This window comes from Mustela nigripes, chromosome 2, assembly GCF_022355385.1.
Source record: "Mustela nigripes isolate SB6536 chromosome 2, MUSNIG.SB6536, whole genome shotgun sequence".
NCBI classification, from domain to species: domain Eukaryota; kingdom Metazoa; phylum Chordata; class Mammalia; order Carnivora; family Mustelidae; genus Mustela; species Mustela nigripes.
The window spans coordinates 80,191,992-80,210,709 of NC_081558.1; the positions used below are offsets into that span (position 1 = coordinate 80,191,992).

The 18,718-nt window shown below is 41.1% G+C and overlaps 1 protein-coding gene across 1 annotated transcript in view; it reads right to left on the reverse strand.

Annotated features, from left to right (window-relative positions):
* The window catches only part of UBE2E2 (ubiquitin conjugating enzyme E2 E2), a 390,132-nt gene extending 386,344 nt beyond the window's left edge, over window positions 1-3,788 (reverse strand). Inside the window, exon 1 of the mRNA XM_059390860.1 lies at window positions 3,603-3,788. The gene's annotated coding sequence lies outside the window, so the exon portion shown is untranslated. The remainder of the gene's footprint in view (window positions 1-3,602) is intronic.
* Window positions 3,789-18,718: the final 14,930 nt, after the last annotated feature.

Consider the following 18,718-nt stretch of genomic DNA (forward strand, 5'->3'; position numbering starts at 1 on the left):
AGACCAATTCTCAGGGAAAGGTCCTTGGATATAGCAAAATGCTGTTGGCACTATTTTAAGAAATGTGGAATGAGTGAGAACTCCTTTTATACATCCTAAACCAGAAGCAATCCATTACATGACAAATATAGGGAAATCTAAATGAAATGAAATTCTTTTTTACTGAACCTGAAACCTCAGCTTAATAAACTATGCCCTCAGTTTCAATTATATATTACTTTAGTTATACACATTTATATATATATACATTTATAGAGTTACAGGTATATATATAGTATATATATTCTTCTTAATATTCTTATTTATGTACATTTGTATGCTAATACTGCAATGAGCATATAATTACTTGAAGGATTACTCAATGATTCAATCTGAGCTATAATCTGAAGCCCAAATTTTGAAAATTGCTTCAGAATATAGAAAAACGAAAACTAGTCTCTCCAGAGGACTACTGAAAAGTACTATTATGGGGCACCTGGCTGACTCAGTTGGTAGAGCATGCAACTCTTGATCTCAGGGTTGCGAGTTTGAGCCTAATGCTGGGTGTAGAGATTACTAACTCAATAAATTTAAAAAGAAATGATTAAAAATATCCAAATAGGGAGTGAGTGCTAATAGGTATGGTGTTTCTATTTAAGGTGCTGAAAATGTTCTAAAAACAGATAGTTGTGATGGTTGCACATCCTTGTGACTATATACTGAGACCACTTAGTATACTATCTATTTTGAAAGGGTGAGTATTGCAGTACATGGATTATAACTCCACAAAGTGGTTATTAATAAATGGGCTTGGGTCTCAGTGTGTTTGGCTGATGGAGTTTAGAAAACTGACAGATCAAGAAATAAGTGGAGAAGTACTGAAGATGTGGATACTAAAAGAATGCCAATAGAGGGTAAGTATTAGAGGAAATCCTTAAGGAAAATTCTTAAATTGTAATATACATATAGAACAGAACACAAATGGTGAGTGTTGGCCAATGAGTTGTCATGTACTGAACACACTTGTGTTACCAGTATCCAGGCCAAGAAACAGCATATTCGTCTCTCCTGTTACTACCCCAACCTCTAAGACCACATCTTGTCCATCTCTGAACTTCACATAAACTGTATGATGATATATACTCTTAAGTTTCACTACTTTCCATAAAGAGAAACCCAAATAGACGTATAATTTCTATAGTTTCACCATACAGAAAAAATTTTATTTCTACTTTTGACCTCACTTTATTTCATCCAAATGTTAATGTAATTCATCAGAGACCACTAATAAACACTATAGAAACTTTTAGAAACAAAGTTTTCATGTCTTTTTCAAATATCAAGAGTAAGGCAAATTTCCACTGATTTTGGTCTTAAATGCCCAATTACAGAAAAAAGTATTAGGAAAAAAATTATTGCACCACTCAGGTGGCAACTAATTTTTATGAAGAAAAAGCAGTCTACAAGCACTTTAATTAACTATAAATATAAAATTGGTGTTTTGTCTTTTCAAAGTATAAATGAATAAAAAGTCATGAATCAAAACTCTTTAAAGCTATATTATAAATCAGCATTTTAAGATTATCTTTAAGATTAATTCCTAATTAGCTAATTTGATCAAATCATCTAATCTAGAAGGAAGATAAATTTAAATTCCAGGGTTATAAACATAGAGCTCTTCTTCAATGATAGTTTCAAAGCTAGTAAGATATTTAAATCTACATTTTTAAATATAGACTCAAACTAAAACTTGGCTTCTAAACATAAAATAGACTTTCCTCAAAAAATGTGTTATATTTAGAGTTTAGATATTGTTCCTTCTTCAACACACAAATTAAGCCTGTATTAGCTATGCACTCTATGTGGTAATTACAGTCCTGGAAATCAACAATATAGTAAATGAAATTCACTTGTTCCATAAAAACGAAATGATTCGGTTATAAACATAACTGATAAGTAAAAGCAACTATGGTAACTTCATAAATTTGATTACTATCCAGATAAGCCTTATAACTGTATTTTATGGTATAAAACTGCAATGTGCATTTGAGCTTTTACAACAAGAAAACGCCTAATTCTGTCATGTAATATCTTGTTATTTGTCTTCCTACTAAAATTTCTAAACTTTCTTAAAATGTAAAATAAAACACAATTTTTGAGGAAAAGGTGCTATGTTCTGGGGGAGATAAAATGGGGTATGACATTATATGAAAACACTACATCATCAGCATCAACCCACATACAAAACGCTAAAGAGCCAGAGCATCCAAATTGCTGAGACAATTATTTAAATCCCAAGGTCCAGACTGAATTATTACCACATATTCAGGAACACACTTTTTAAAGAACAGAGGATTTAAAAAAAAAAAAAAAAAAACACTAAGAAGAGCTTGAAATCTTCCCAAAGCGCTAGGTAATCTCAAGGTAAGCCCTAGGACTTCCTTTTGTACTTTTAAATACAAATATCTGAGTAGACTCTCAAGAATACACAATATAAAACGATGAATCTTGAAAACATGCAAATAGGTCTAACAGCCACCGAGCACAGGATGATGTCTTTCTAAAACGGCCTTAATTTCCTTAAGGGAAGATGGATTGGACATTTCTGGTTGGTCGTGGGGGTAAAAAAGCCACAAGAAGCTACGCTTTATCTTCATTAGAAATGGTAAAGGGCAAAAGGATCAAAACATTATGAGAGAAGAGAGGGGGAGAAGTGGAGGGAGGAGGGCCGAGGGAATCCAGTTTCAAACCAGGCCAGGGGGGGCTGCAGAGAAGAGACCAGAAAAAAATGGGCTTCAGCTCCAAACTGTGACAAGCGCTAGGCTTCACAAAAGACCAATACAACACACACTTCACACCAGGGTATACACAAACACACCCCACAAGGTCTTCTCCAGGAGGGCCGCGGGGGTGCGGCGGCGGGGGAGCCAGACCCGGCACTCACCGGGAGAGACACCATGTGCAGCAATTATGCAATTAGGGAAAATAGCAAAAGATCAAGCCGGGCACTTTCCACCGTGACATTTATCCAGTACTTTTGCAAAGACTTAGTTCCAGGATGCGGCTGGGAGAGGAAAGGGGCTGGGAGGGTGGCGAAGGATGGGGAACTGAGAACGGAAGGGGGTAGAAGATGGGCAGGGTGGGACGAGGCGGGGGGGGGGGGGGGGGAGGGGGGGGGGGGGGGGGGGGGGGGAGAGGGGGGGGGGGGGAAAAGGCGAGAAACCGGGGCAAGGGGGCGGGAGGGGGCGCAGGGAATGGGGCACGCCGGGGAACAGGGGAGAGAACTAGGGCGCAAGCGGTGTAAGCAGAGACCTGCGACGTGGAGGCGAGGTTGGGGGGGAAGCCCGCCAGAGGGAGGACGCCGGGGGCGGGGAACGAGGGGCGGGGGGGGGGGGGGGCCCCGGCGAGGCCCGGGCGAATACCTGAGGGAGGGGCGTCCGCGCAGGTCGTGGGCTCCAGCCCAAGCGCGGGGAGAGAGGGCTTCGGGGGCGGGGGTGCTGGGAGGCCTCGAGGACGGGGTGTCCCCGCAGACGGTCTAGTCACCGAAAGCCGGACCCGCGCACCACGCACCCGGCCGCCCGGCCACGCCTGTACCCGCCGCGCTCGCGCCCGCCCGGACTCACCCTCAGCGCCTCCGCCGCCGCCCGCGGCCGTTCCAGCTCCGGCTCCCGAGGCTCTTGCCCGCGGCGGCTGCTGTGGCCGCCCCTGAGTCCTGGAAAGTGAAGCCACCACCTCCGTGAGACGCTGCCGCCGCCCGGCCGTCCGCGCGCGCGCCCGCGAGTGCGCGTCCCCGCGTGCCCGCCCGGGAGAGACCGCGAGAGCGCGAGCCCCACGTCGGCCGTGCCGCGCCGCGCGCCTCCCGGCACCCCAAGGCCGCTCGGCCCCGCCTCCTCCCCGCGCGCGGCCGCGAGGGGGCGGGGGCGGGCGCGCGCACAGCCGGGCTGCCCGGCCGGCCTGGCGAGGGGGCGGGGAGGCGGCGCGGAAAAGTAAAGTGACAGCCGAGTCCCGCAAGTGAGCAGTGGCGGGGGTGGGCGAGGGCAGTGCCATGGAGAAGCGAAGGCAGGGACACAGGAGAGGAGAGGGAAACAGAGGCTGACGAGACGACCTGAGGGGAAGGGACGCGGGGACCTTGACGGGCACGCGCATTAAAGGGAAATGTTGGCTGGGGGTAGTGGGAGTTGCCCTAAGACGGAACTGGGTGCGGCATTCTACGCCCATCCACTGCAGCCTTGGACTTGCCTCAAAGAGTCCGCAAAGTACGCTACTGGGACTGACCCTGTTGACATACCAGCCAAAACTCGGATGCACGGTGCCCACATGCACCCAAGAAGAGAAAAGTTCGCACTATCCTGGAGAGTTCGCAAAGGCTAACCCAGACTACGCTACAGTGTAACAAGAATGTTCTGTCTTTTGGTTCGCCCTGGCCTAGAATGTACACGGGTACCCAGGAGCTCCACGCCATTTCTCATGCCCTGGGAAACTGGGGAGAGAGGTGAAAGGAGGAGGAGCTATCAGAACGAGTAGGCGCTGCATTAATGCCCAGTCAAAGGCAATGGGAACTGTGGCAGTGCTGTGGCTAGCCGGAGGGAACATTGGGTTCCCCTATAATCTTCACCCCAAATAACCATTTAAAAAAAAAACCCTATGTCTGCCATGCAAACTCAGCTTCTACAAAATTTCCCCCACCTCTACCCCTCTTAGCAACTGATAACTGTTGCTGCTCCTAGACCCATTCTATATAGGAGCTGTCGTTATATGTGTGACATATCCTTGAGCTGTCACTTTTTGTGGCAAAAGTGTCCAGCCTACAAAGGGCTGAAGGTAGCCCCACCAGAGTCCAGCACAATTCAAGCAGCCAAAAGAAATCAGTGCAGTAAGACCCCAGAGGACAGGATCAAGTCAAGATCCATACATATGTCTATAACTGAAAATCCCTTTATCCTTCTTGAGGAATATTAAATAATAACATTCTTGAAAATTGGCAATGGCGGGTATTGGTTTCCAGCCTCCAGAAATTACTATTGAGTAAAAAGTGGGTGTGTTCTTGGGTGTCCTTTCTATGCAGCACTCAAGGATATCAACAGGCCCTGTACCCTAAAACTCAAAAACATGTATTGGAAGATTACATATTTAGCATGTCCTGGGGTTATTATCAATTATATAGCCACCTATACCTCTCACATGGTACAATATTTTATGCATATAATGCATAAAATTTGCTTTCTAATATTAGAATATGACCAAAATAGAACATTTCATAGATTGCCTTAAATGTCTGCATAATTTATTTTACCTCATTAAATCTCCATATTTTAATATTTTCATTTCCTGATTGTGTTTTGTGATGATTTGGTGAGAATAGATGACAGAATTCCCGTTTTCTAGGTCTCTATACTTTTCTCCAACAGACTACTTGTGTATATATACTCAGGTATATATCCTGTTGGGTTTTGCTTGGTTTTTAACGAATATTTTATAACAAAGTTCCCTTCTGTTATAGAAAGTATCAAAGTTGTTTTTTAGTCCTGGTCATTGGCAGCTGGTGGCTAGGAATGCAGCAATGTCAACTTCTAACTCTGTGAAAGAATTGGAAAATTTTTCACTGTTTAACTGCTGAAACTATGATTGCTGTGGTACTTCATTTATCTGCAAATGTTATAACTGCTATGTACTATTTATTGAATTTAAGAAATTAAGGGTATAATACAAATCAGAATTGCCTTTTCTTTAATCCAAAGAATGTTGAGTACTAGGCACTGTCTAATTGATTGGGGTATGATATGGAATAAAAGAAAAAAATCTAGGGCACCTGGGTGGCTTAGTTAAGCATCTGTCTTTGGCTCCAGTCATGATCCTGGAGTCCTGGTATGGAGCCCGAGTGGAGCTCCCTGTTTAGCAGGGAGTCTGCTTCTCCTTCTCCTCCTCCACCCCACTCATGTCCTATCTCTCTCTCTATCTCAAAAAAATAAATAAAAATCTTAGAAAGAGAGAGAAATCCCTATCCTCACAGAGCTTCCCTATTTCTGAACTTTCTCTTTGTTTTATAAGTTACATCCAATTCATCAGCAAATTCTGTTGATGCTGCCTTCAAAAATACACCCTGAAAGTATCCACTGCTTCCCACCTCTCTCCCCACAGCTCAGACTGTAGTCTAAGCTACCATCATCTCTCAACTACAGCCTCCTAGCTGATCTTGCTACTTCCCTTACCTACTATCCCTCCATTCCCCCCTCCCTCAGGACACACAACAGTCTATTTTGTCCTTTAAAATATAGGTCTCTCCTGCTCTCAAAACCATCAGTGGCAGGGTGCCTGGGTGATTCAGTAGGTTGGGCATCTAACTTCAGCTCAGGTCATGATCCCAGGGTCCTGGGATCAAGCCCTCCACTGGCTCCCTGATCAGCGGGTAGCCTGTTTCTCCTTCTCCCTCTGCCATTCCCCCTACTTGTGCTCTCTGGCTCTCTCTACCTCTCTGTAAAATAAATAAATAAAATCTTTAAAAGAAAAAGAAAAGAAAACTTTCAGTGGTTTCCCATCCTAGAGCAACATCCAGAATTCTTACAATGGCTTCATGGCCCATGATCTGCCCCCACCCTCCCTCAGGACCCCCTCTGATCACATAATAAAACTTCACCCCATTCTCATTTCCCGCCAACCACACTAGCCTCCTTGCTATTATGGAACACACCAAATATTTCTTTAAATACTTCTGACTTAACAATTTCCTATCTCTAGAACATTCTTCCCTTTACCTCTCCCCTCAGCTCTTCTTATAGCCCTTATTTTGCTTAATTTTTTTTCATGACCATCATAATAAATCTGAACTAATGTATAAGTACTTTGGGAACAAGAATTTTGTTGGTTGAGGTTCATTGACTGATATATATATATATATATATATATATATATATATATATATTCAATAAATACTGGTCCAATAAATGAAATTGAACTCTTGCTGTTAATGACATAGTAGACACTCTTTTTAATTTCTCCAATAATAATTAGCACTTAGTGTGTTCTTGATTTGTACCAGGCAAAGTTCAAGTACTTTACATATACTAGCTCATAAACACCCCCATAAGGTTGGTTTCATTCAATAGACCCCACTGTATAGATGAGAACACCAAAGTACAAAGAGATTAAGTCACTTGCCCACAGTCACACAGCTAGTGAGTAGCAGAACTGGGATTTGAAATCAGCAGTTTGGCTCTGGAGTTGATGAAATTCAGGACACATTAATTTGAGCCCAGTGTTACAAATAGATTTCACTTGATTTTCTCAAGTCCTCTCCCCTAAGACTCAAACTTGGTCTCCAAAACAAATAGCTTACCTGCCTTATATTTCTTGCTCTGATCCATCAATCTATCATCATGAACTCACTCCTTTCCTATATTTCTAATTTCTGGGCTTTAATATATAGCCTACATTTTTCCCCCTAGAATTGGCAAATAAGAATGGTTTTTATAGGTCCCTTCTTTTTTTCTTTTTTTTTCTTTAAAGATTTTATTTATTTATTTGACCAAAAGAGAGAGAGATCACAAGTAGGTGGGGGGGGGGGAGCAGGATCCCCGCTGAGCAGAGAGCCTGATGTGGGGCTCAATCCCAGGACCCTGAGATCATGACTTGAGCTGAAGGCAGAGGCTTAACCCACTGAGCTACCCAGGTGCCCCTTATAGGGCCCTTCTTATAATTTTTGTTATCACCAACTGAGTATGTAGTATGGTACATGAGTAGGTAGAGTCACAATTAGTTATCTAGCATGACTGGAAGTATGCTAGAAAAGACTTGGGGGTAACTGCACTGGTTTCAGCAGATGGTTTTTGCATCATACTGGGAGAGCTGCTCCTTGTTTGGGCTGCTCCCATTCTTGTTAGGCACCCAATGGTCAAGGATTGTTAAATATGTGGATTATACTCCCTGGAGGAAATATCATTATTAACTTAAGTTTACCAAAGATTAGGACCCTGTGAGAATGAGATGAAAGACAACAATCTTTTGCTTACAGTGTGGCTTGAAAGGGGTTATAGGACATTCTGTGTTCACTCTGAATGTCTTGGATACTTAAGAGGAAAAACACTGATGTGGGATAATTGCAGCTCCATTAAAGCTGAGACCCTGGGAGCCCATTACTTAGTACTGTACCAACACAGAGGCATGTACCAGGTGTTTAAAAAATGTTTGATGTAAAAGAGGGTTACCAGAGAGGCGGCAGGTGAAGGGAGTGTAAAAAAAGTGATGGGGATTAACAACACACGTATCGGGACACCTTAACTGGCTCAGTCAGTTAAGCAGCTGCCTTTGGCTTGGGTCATGATCCCGGGATCCTGGGATCGAGTCCTGCATCAGGCTCCTTGCTCAGTGGGGAGCCTGCTTCTCTCTCGGCTCGGCCTGCCAGTCTGCCTGCTTGTGCTCTGTGCTCTCTCTTTCAAATAAATTTTTTAAAAATCTCAAAAAAAAAAAAAAAAAAAGCACACATATCATGATGAGCACTGAGTAATGTATAAAATTGTTGAATCACTATATTGTACACCTGAAACTGATATAACTATATGTTATGTATAGTATGCTAACTACACTGGAATTAACATTTAAAACTTAATAAACTTAATTAAAAAAAAAAGTTTGTTGAATGCATGAATAAATGAATTCCTAACAGGTGATGGAAGAATGCCATGGACAAACACCCTTGGTGAGGGACTGCCACCTGGACTGCCATGTGCAATTATACATACTGTACATTGCAAAAATGTGCAGAGCAGGCACCCCCTAAATGTTGGTCAAATGAATGAATATACTTGCTCTTTCAACTGCCATTTCACCATTCACATAAATTAAGATGCAAACACAGAATTCTGGCTGCTCCACCCACCCCTGGTCCCTGCCCAAGTACGGTAGCCAGCTTCTAAGATGTCCCCAATGATCCCCACCCCTGGTATTCACACCCTTGTGCAGTTCCCTCCCACTTCATACTAGGGCTGGCTAACAAATGATAAGAAGTGATAGTATCTCACTTCTGAGATTAGTATATAAAATATATTAGGACTTCCATCTTGGTTGCTGGCTGGTTCTCTCATTCTCATCATTCACTGTGGGGGAAGGTAGCTGACATATTGGAAACAGCCCTATTGAGAGGCCCATTGATTCGAAACCAAGGTCTCCTACTGAGACCCATATGAGCAAACTCAGAAAGAGATTCTTCCACCTTAGTCAAGCCTTCAGATGTTGCAACCTTGCTCAACATAGGCCGTGCAAACTCATGAAAGACCCTGAGACAGAAACATCCAGCTAAACCACTCTTGAACCTTGAGATAATAATGTTGTTTTCAGCCACTAAGTTTTGAGAGTGATTTCTCAAGCAACAGTAGATAATTAATACACATGCTCTCTGATGAGGATGTTCCCTCCTCAAGTCCTCTATGTATCAAGGATGCTACCACTGTGGGAGTTTCTGCGGGGCAAGGAGTCCCACTCAGTGCTGAAATGGGCCATTACTTCGAACTTCTCAGAAATATAGTGGGTTCTAAGTAGGTGCTGAGATATTGGTAAAGGGTAACCAGAGAGAGCATAGGCTAGGAATGGGAAAAAGGAGAGGTGGTTCAGAGGAGTCATCCTTAGACCCCCATAGGAGAACGATAGAAAAAATCTGCTCTGATAAAGACTATCATCAGAACAAAGGAACAAATAATGATATCTAAGAGTCAGGGATTTATTGAGCAATGAGATTATAGATAAGGTTCTTTTTGTTAAAACTATTACACTGCTATTAGTACAATAAATTAAAAAAATGTTTGGAACTTGGCAAAAGTCTGAAGGAGACAAAGACAGAACAAAGGAAAGGCAGTGCCTGATTTTGCCTTTCTTACCCAGTATAGAGATGCTTTGGAAGTGGGCTGACTGGATTCATGGTCCTGGCTCTACTTCTTCCTTGCCATGATCATGGACAGGGTACTTACCATCTCATTGGCTCAGATTCCTTGTCTATGAATGGGGCTTATTTTAATAGCTGATACCCAGGGTAGGAGAGAAGATTAAATGAGCAACCTAAATAGAGCTTTAAACAAAATACAAGTATGAGATACTAGGCTTCCTAGTACTTTGTTAAGTAGGAGGTTGTCACCCTCAAGTCTAGGTGCTATGATCTGTCTTGTGTTTGCCACTTTTTCTTGCAAAGAGTCTCCCAGTTCATCACAGCAGCATGTTTCCCTGCATTCTACACTGTTTAAAAGCCTATGTCCCCTAGTTTGCTGTGAGCTGCTCAAGGGCAGAGACCATGCTTAGAATAAAGAGTAGGCACCTCCTACTCTTTATTACTCCTGTTGGCCAAATGAATGAATATAACTGCTTTTTCAACTGCCATTTCTCCAAAGTATGGAATTTGGGCAAGTAGATATAGTTGTTCCATGTCATTCATTTTAACAGCCGTTTCAAAGAATGCATAAGCTCTTTACTATTTCTTTTACATTCAGAAAGTATATTAATGAATATTTTCCAGAGCTTTATGAACCCTCTGGCCCTCTGCAGATTCCATGAAGAAAAACTGTGAAATGTTTATATAAATCTTTATATAAGGCCAAAATGAAAAAAAAAAAAGCTACGATTTGCTGTCTTTCACTTACTGCTTTTATTTTCCTCTGCAGTCATCTTGCTATTCCCTTGTCTACTTGGAAATGCACAGATTTTATTAAGATATAATTCACAGACCATACAATTCACCAATTTAAAATATGGCATAATGATGATTTTTTAGTATATTCACATAGTCATGGAAGGCCACAATTTTTGTGAATGGAAGAGAATAAAGATTCTTCCACTCCTTTCACTTTCTTTCTATTCTGTTATATTTTTCTATTGACCGGGCTTACTATAAGTAGTCTACAGAAGAACAATTTCCTTGGGCTCTCTGGGATTAATATTACAACCAAGATAATATCATGAAAGAAGTCAAGGGTCAGAGCCCTCAATCAGTCACTTCTCTTACTAACATGGCCCTATTCATGCTGTCTTGGAACACCAGCACCCCCCCATATCAGCTGAGTTCTCCAGGAAGCAGACACCAAGATGTACTTAGGAATGCAAGAGACTTACCTATGCACCTATGAAAGAAATAAATAGGGGAAAGTAGCAGGAGTAGGCAGTGACATCCTTCAGGCTACTAGGCAAACTTGTCTGATCCCTGTGAAGGGAGGGAGGATAGAGAGAAGATTGGGTAGGAAGAGCCCCAGCTTCTGAGGCAGCTCTGAGTAAGGCCTGTCCAGTCCAAAAAAAGCTCCAGTGCAAACACTGCCCATAGAGCAGTTCCACGGGTGTGCCTGGGTGGCTCAGTCGTTAAGCATCTGCCTTTGGCTCGTGTCATGATCCCAGGGTCCTGGGATGAAGCTCACATTGGGACCCCTGCTCGGCAGGAAGCCCGCTTCTCCCTCTCCTGGTCCCCCTGCTTGTGTTCCTGTTCTGGCTGTCTCTCTCTGTCAAATGAATAAATAAACCAAACCAAACCAAAACAAAACAAAATCCAAAAAACAAAAAAACAAAACAGTTCCATGTTGGGCAGAAATGGCCAGATCCTGATGTTTCCACCATGCTTAGTCATTTGCTAAGACTTCCCAGGAAGATCATGTCCTTGGCTCCATAGGTAAGATGGGTCCCAAAAGCACATACAGCTGGAAGCTGTCAGCAAACTAAATGCTTCACATCTGATAAGACAGTGCTTTGTTGAAGAGTGATCCAAGTCATGTATCCTCAGAGCTGCACCCTTGCGTTGCCTCTTTGTCAGCAGAACTCCATATTCATGAATATAGTTTGATACTAGACTTCTGTTTGTCCACTGTCTTGGGCTTGCTAACTTGAACGACCTTCTTCACCCATGCTACTATTGCGCACCATCTCCACTTTAACCCAGGTTGTAAGCCTTGGGCTTTGGGTGGTAGCTGATACACTGCCCCTGGTTCTTCCATTTGCATTTGCTTAACAGTTGATAAATACAGTCATACAGTCCCGTGCTGTGCTCAACATGCATTAGACTGGCCTCAGAAATCAAAACAAATGCCTGGCTTCTTTGGAGGTTTGCAAATAGAGAGAATAGAGTATTAGCTTTCTCACTAACTCTCATCACTCCTCTCTCTTTTAAAGGTAAGAGAAAAAGCCCCGCCAAAGTTTGCTCTGAAGAACACGTAAGAATTCAGAGTTGGCTTTTTTTGCCCCTCCCCGACTCCCCCAACCCAGCCAAACTTGTTCCAAAACTGCATCCAAAATTACATCCCTATGGAGCTATGTACCACTGAGGAAGGTTCGGATGACAGAGGCTAAATAGAGTTATCTTTCTGCTTGTTCAGAGTAAAGGGCAAACATACACTGATTCCTCCATGTATCTTCAGCCTAACTTTGTCAAGGACACTCACAACAAGCTGCTTCTTAACTCATGAGTTGGAGAGTATCAATGGATATATGGTGTGTGTGTAAATATCTTTATATTGTGTATACATAATTTATTCTTAATCTGACTCTCAACATGTATAATTAGCATTGAATGAGTAATAAAAATCACTTTGCAAATACTTCCAGCAAGCTGCTGGATCTTTTTCCCTGATATATAGGATAGGTTTTTATCAGTGTGGTCTTGTGAAGGATGACCAATTATAATTGTTATCACTAAATTACACAAGTACTTCTTTCTGTCACACTATTTAGTAGTATAAACATCATATTAAATTTTTTTCAATGCACTTCAAATTTTTAATTAAGTCATCCATGACACATTGTTCTTTTCCCTTCCTCTTCAATGAAATCTTTTTTCATCTGTTATCTTTATTTTCCTCATTTTTTTGGTTCTTACTCCTCCAGTCATGGAATCATGTAGGGTGGAGGCAGATAGGGAAAGGGAAGAAGACAAGCCCACAGCTTTAGTCTAACCTGGGATTCACAATACCAGGTATGCCCTTAGGGATGGGATATTTAAATGAGGGGCCAAGAATCAAGCATCCTGAGAAGAACAAATGAAAAGGAAAAAAAAAAAAAGAAAGAAAGAAAGATTGGAGTCCTAGATTATTTACTTATAGACAATGAGCACAGCACTCTGAATAAAGCCAATTGTAGGCAAGACATAAAATCTGTTGCTCCCTTGATTATTCCAGCTCAAGCCCCCAGAGACTGTTAGTTAAGTCCAAGGGGGGAAAATGTCCATGACTAAGAACTAAGAGCCATTTATTTGCCCATAAGATACATTTGACATTATAGGGTCCTGGATTGCCAACAACCGCGCAGTATAACCCAAGAAAGAGAGAAAGTCAGCCATTGCCATGTTGAGGGAATTGACAGGATAGAGTCTATGGAAGGGTGTGGGAGCCAGCAGAAACCTGTTGCAGAGGTACAACTCTGGCCCAGGGAGGCACTGGCAGGGAAGAAGGGACTGTGTTATATGCACATGAGGGAGCTCACCTGGTGACTCTCAGAGAACATGATACAGGGGACTCTGAAGGAGTTCAGACCTCTCGGCAATATTGGAAAGGATTTGGCATGATGTCTAACCCAATCACTGTATGATTTAGAATTCTTTCAAAATAATGTTCTTGGAGATCTCCAGAGATAGGACCTCTCTCGTCCCCTGAAAGTTGACTCCATCTTTGAACAGTTTTGACCTTCTTCGCCTTCTGATCCTTTTCTCATTGTGATTTGTCTTATCCAATAATACTAACAGCTCTTCTGCAAGAAAACTTTTTACATGATTTTAAAAATGTCTAATATGCCCCGCGAGTTGTCCTCTCCCGAAAGTAAACATTCCCTTTTTCTTCATTTGTCCCTCATCGGACGCAGGTTTGTGTTCCCTCACCATTTAAATCAATCTCTTCTAAATGCACTTGAATTTGTCTGTGCTTCTCTTAAAATATAGTGTCAGGAACTGAACGCAGTCTTCCAGGAGTAGTCAGCTTAGCCCACAGCAGAAGGAAGCAGATTGTCACCTACTCTCTCCAGTTCCGGAATCTGATTCTGAACTCCTAAATGTAACATAAATTCCCATGCTGCATGGGGATATTGCTTTTCAACTAAACATTAGATTAGGGTCAAAAGAATAAAAAAAAATTTTTTTTCAGGAGACCCAGCTTAGGAAATAATCTTGGTGTATCTATTTAGGACGTTCTAAATCTTTATCTCTCAAATTAGCATACACCCACTGCTCCTTGGGCCTTTAGAAAATAAGGTTGTCAGCATTAAAGAATAGTCACAAATTTTACCTCTTCCAGAAACTCTTGATTCTCTTAGAGATGTGTTTTTTTTGGGGGGAGAAAATGAGGATATGGATGGCAGGTCAGAATTACGTACTTTTATCTCAAGAATAATGAAATTTATCCCTCACCAAAAAAGTCAGGTAGCCTTTCCAATGCTTTTGAAATTATGTTATGCTTTCATTTTGGTAGTAAAAACTATAAATTGATTTCTTTGGAAATTATCAACATGGGCTTCATCTACAGAGCACACACAACAGCAAATTATTAGTATTCCCTTTTCAATAAGGATTTAACTTTTTTCCCACAAGAAAATTTTGTTAAACAAATACATTTACATTCATATCTAGAATATTTTCTGATAGAGCCATACATAATAATTAATCCAAACATGGTCAACTACACAGTACAACTTCATCACATTTAACACTGTTAATGGTTTGTTTACTAAGCTTTTTTTCCTTTCATACCACAAATTCAACTTCCCCAACATTTCGAAAATTTTTGTTTTCATTTCTCATAGCTGAGTTATACATAAATGTGCTCTTATTGATATCATGTTTTAAAATATCACACCATTCCATGCCTCTTTACCTTTAGATACAATTCCTGGAATCTACTGTTACATAACAAGCCAAAAGTTGGTAATTTCAACAAGAGCAATCACATATTTCACTCATGAATCTGAAATTTGGTCAGGGCTTGGTGGGAATGGCTTATCTCTCCATGGCACATGATCACTTGGAGCTGTTTCACTGAGAGCTGGAAGACCTGCTTTCAGGATGGCTCATTCACATGGTGGGCAAGCTGGTGTTAGCTGTTGGCTAGGAGCTCCACAGGAGTCCTGGGTGGGGACCTCAGTTCCTCCCCACAGGGACTTTCCACGGATTTCTTGGCATCCTCACAGTATGGTGGCAGGGTTCCAAAAGCGACCATCCCAAGAAACCCAGACAAAAACTACATACTCTTTCCTAATATAACCTCATAAATCACATATTATCATCCCTCCACATTGTACTCATGGAAGCCATCATACATCCACCCAGATTCAAGGAGAAGGGAATTAAACTTCACCTCTTGATAGGGGAGTGACAAGTTTCTAATAGTTTTTATGGGACTAGAGATATTGCTGCTGCCATTTTTGGAAAATACAGTCTGCTAACAGATCCATCTTTCCCTTTGCCTGGAATCCCCTTTCCCTCATTGTTCTCTATGAAGCCCAGCCCATCCTTCAATGCTCTGTCCAGACAACACTCACTTCTGCTGTGTCACATATGTGCCTCATATATTTTTCTATTATTCCTCTTTATATAGTGACTTGTACTTGTTGAAATCTAACTTACCATTACACTGTGAGCTCCTCAAGACTCCATGACTACTGGCTCACCATCAGTCATCCCCTAGGTGAGGAAGGTTTGATGACCCTGAAGGAACCTTTCACTCACTCCCACAGATGTTACTCCCATTCCACAGTTCAGTAAGACTCCTGATCTGGGCCACTGATTTACAGCTTTGCTACTCAAAGTGTGGTCCGCGAACTAGCAGCAGAGCCTAGCCTGGAAACTTGTTAGAAATGCAGACCATCATACCTTACCTCAGACCTACTAAATCTACATTTTAATAAGATCCCAGGGACTTGTTTGCATATGAAAGTTCTGAGAAGCATTGTTTCAGAGAAAAGCTCTGGTCCCCTTACATAAGCTGGTGGGGCCAAGGGAATGTGTCCATCTGGAGCCCATGCCTCTGCTTTTAGACCATGCCTCTGGTAAACAGAACTGTGGAATTATCTGCCCACATGGCTTTTTTTCCTAGCAACTGCTTGGATCTCTGCCCTGGGTCTGTCCTGAAAGGGGACTATGTTTCTATCACGCACCACCCTAGGTTGGAAGGGTAGATACACACACACACACACACACACACACACACACACACCACCATCCCATCAGCCTTTCATGGGGTAAGGCAGAACCAGGGGGTGAGAAAAGAAGAGGGCAGGGTATGGTTGGGACTTCCCATTTGTTCCCATTGGTACTTTTTGTCTTGGGCACCAACAATAGTCAGGAGCAAGCTAACAAGGATATTCATTTTTCCAGCCTCACTGGTGGGATTTTGATAGGGATTACATTGAATTTATAGATCAATATGAGGAGAGCGGCCATCTTGACAATATTTAGTCTTCCAGTCCAGGAACATGAAATGTCTTTCCATAAATTTATTTAGGTCTTCTTTAATTTCTTTCAATGATGTTTTATAGTTTTCAGTATACAAGTCTTACATTTCTTCCATTATATTTATTCCTAAGTATTTTATTCTCTTTGTTGTTATTGTGAAGGAATCATTTTTTAAACTCAAATTTCTGGTTTTTCATTGCTAACATATAAAGAGATATAATTAATTATCTTGCTTAAGTCCTTTATTAGTTCTGGAAATTTTTTTGTGGATTTCTTTGGATTTTCATATAGGATCATGTCATCTATGGTTAATGGCAGTTTTACTTCTTTTTCTCCATTCTCAATGCCCTTAATTTAGAAAGAATTGTTTTTTATTGCACTAGCTATAGAAACTCCTGTGCAAAGTTGCATAAAACTGGTGAAAGCAGACATCTTTGCCTTGTTCCTGATCTTAGAAGGAAAACATTCAATATTTCAAGCATTAAGTATAATGTTAGCTGTGGGTTTTTTATAGATGCCCTTTATCAGGTTGAGGAAGTTCTCTTCTATTCTTAGTTTGAGAGTTTTTATTATGAATGAATGTTGGATTTTTTCAAATGTTTTTTCTGTGTCTATTGAAATGATCATGTGGTTTTTTTCTGTGTCTTTTGAGATGATCCTGTGTTTTTTCTCTTTTATTCTATCAATCAACTACATCTTAATTTTTTCTCTTTCATTTATTATGTGTTTTCAAGAATTTTTAGGGCTTCCTGAAGTTCAAAGCCAAAAGTTGTTAAGTTTCACTTCTTCCATTTGTCTTGGAGGCAACTGATTTTCTCCCCTGACATAAAACAATCTGATTATCAAATGTTACTCCTAACCTCCTGCTGGGATGAGTCTAGTTTTTCTTCCCTCTCTTGAGTTTTAAGTCATCTCAGGACTTGTTGAAGTAATTCTAAAAAGGATTAGGTTTCCAAGGAGCAAATAGGTATAAATTGATATAAAATTTAAACCCGCTCAGGTAAAACCTACCCTCTCTACCACTGCTTTTGCAAATCACCTGAGAGCCAGAGGAAAATAAATCTCCAGATACTGCTTGTCTAGAGAAAGTTGTAGAAACAGAATTGAGGACTGGAGGAAAGAGATGATCTATATACAGACAAGGATTCTGGAAAGAAATCTTGTTGAGTGAACATTTAAATGAACAAAACACAGATTCTTCATCCTGATAACAGCAAACATTTACTGAGTGCTACTCCATATTTGAACTATTCAAAGTACTTTAAATATCACAGCAAACCTGTGAGCTAAGCATTGTCCCATTTTACAGCAGAGGAAACTGAAGCACAGATTGATTGGGCATCTTGCCTGATGTCATGCATTTAGTAAGTGATGAAGCCAGTGTGTGAGCCTAGGCTGACCAGCTGTAGTCTGTGTGCCTAACCACTTGGTGTTACACGAAAACAAAGCAGGGGCAATTTAAAACTGGTTTCCAGTAATTTACGGTTTCTATGGAGTAAAATCCTATGTCTTCTATACAAAAGAGGACTCCACCCTTTACCACTATGACTGATGCATATCATCAGACTTGATCCTTTGAGTTCAGTATCAAAAGTACTTTGTGTGTATAAGACAAGTAACCCATTTTAAATGGGCAAAAGATTTTAACAGCTACCTTGGTAGGTGGGGACTATATGAATGGGAAAAAAACAAACAAACATGAAAAGATGCTCATCATCATTAGTCATCCGAGAAATAAAAACTAAAATCACAGTGAGGTACCAATACACACCTTTCCAGAGGGCTAAAAAGTGAAAAGTTTGACAATAATAAGCGTTCATGAGGATGTGGGAAAACTGGAACTCTTGTATACTGCATATATACAACCACTTTATTTTTAATCTTATTTTAATTCCAGTAGAGTTAACATGCTGTTATATTAGTTTGAGGTGTACAGTACAGTAATTCAACAACTTACACCACCACTTTAGACAACTCTTTGGCAGTTTTTTTTTTTTAAATAAAGCCAAATATAAACTTACCATATGACACATATATTCTGCTCCAAAATATTTACTCAAGAGAAATGACAATCTATGTCCAAGAAAGAATTGTATACAATGGTGGTAACAGCTTTGCTCATAATAGTTCTAAGTGGAAATAGCCCAAATGTACCACCACACGAGAATGGATAAACAAACTTGTATATCCATCCATACAACAACATAAAGGACCGCAAAAGCATTATGTTGAGAGGAAAAAAGTCAGACACAAAAATTATCCATAGTATGATTCCATGTGTATGAACTCTAGAGTAGGCAAAATTCATCCGCAATGATGGCAAGCAGACCAGTAGTTGCCTAGGGCTGG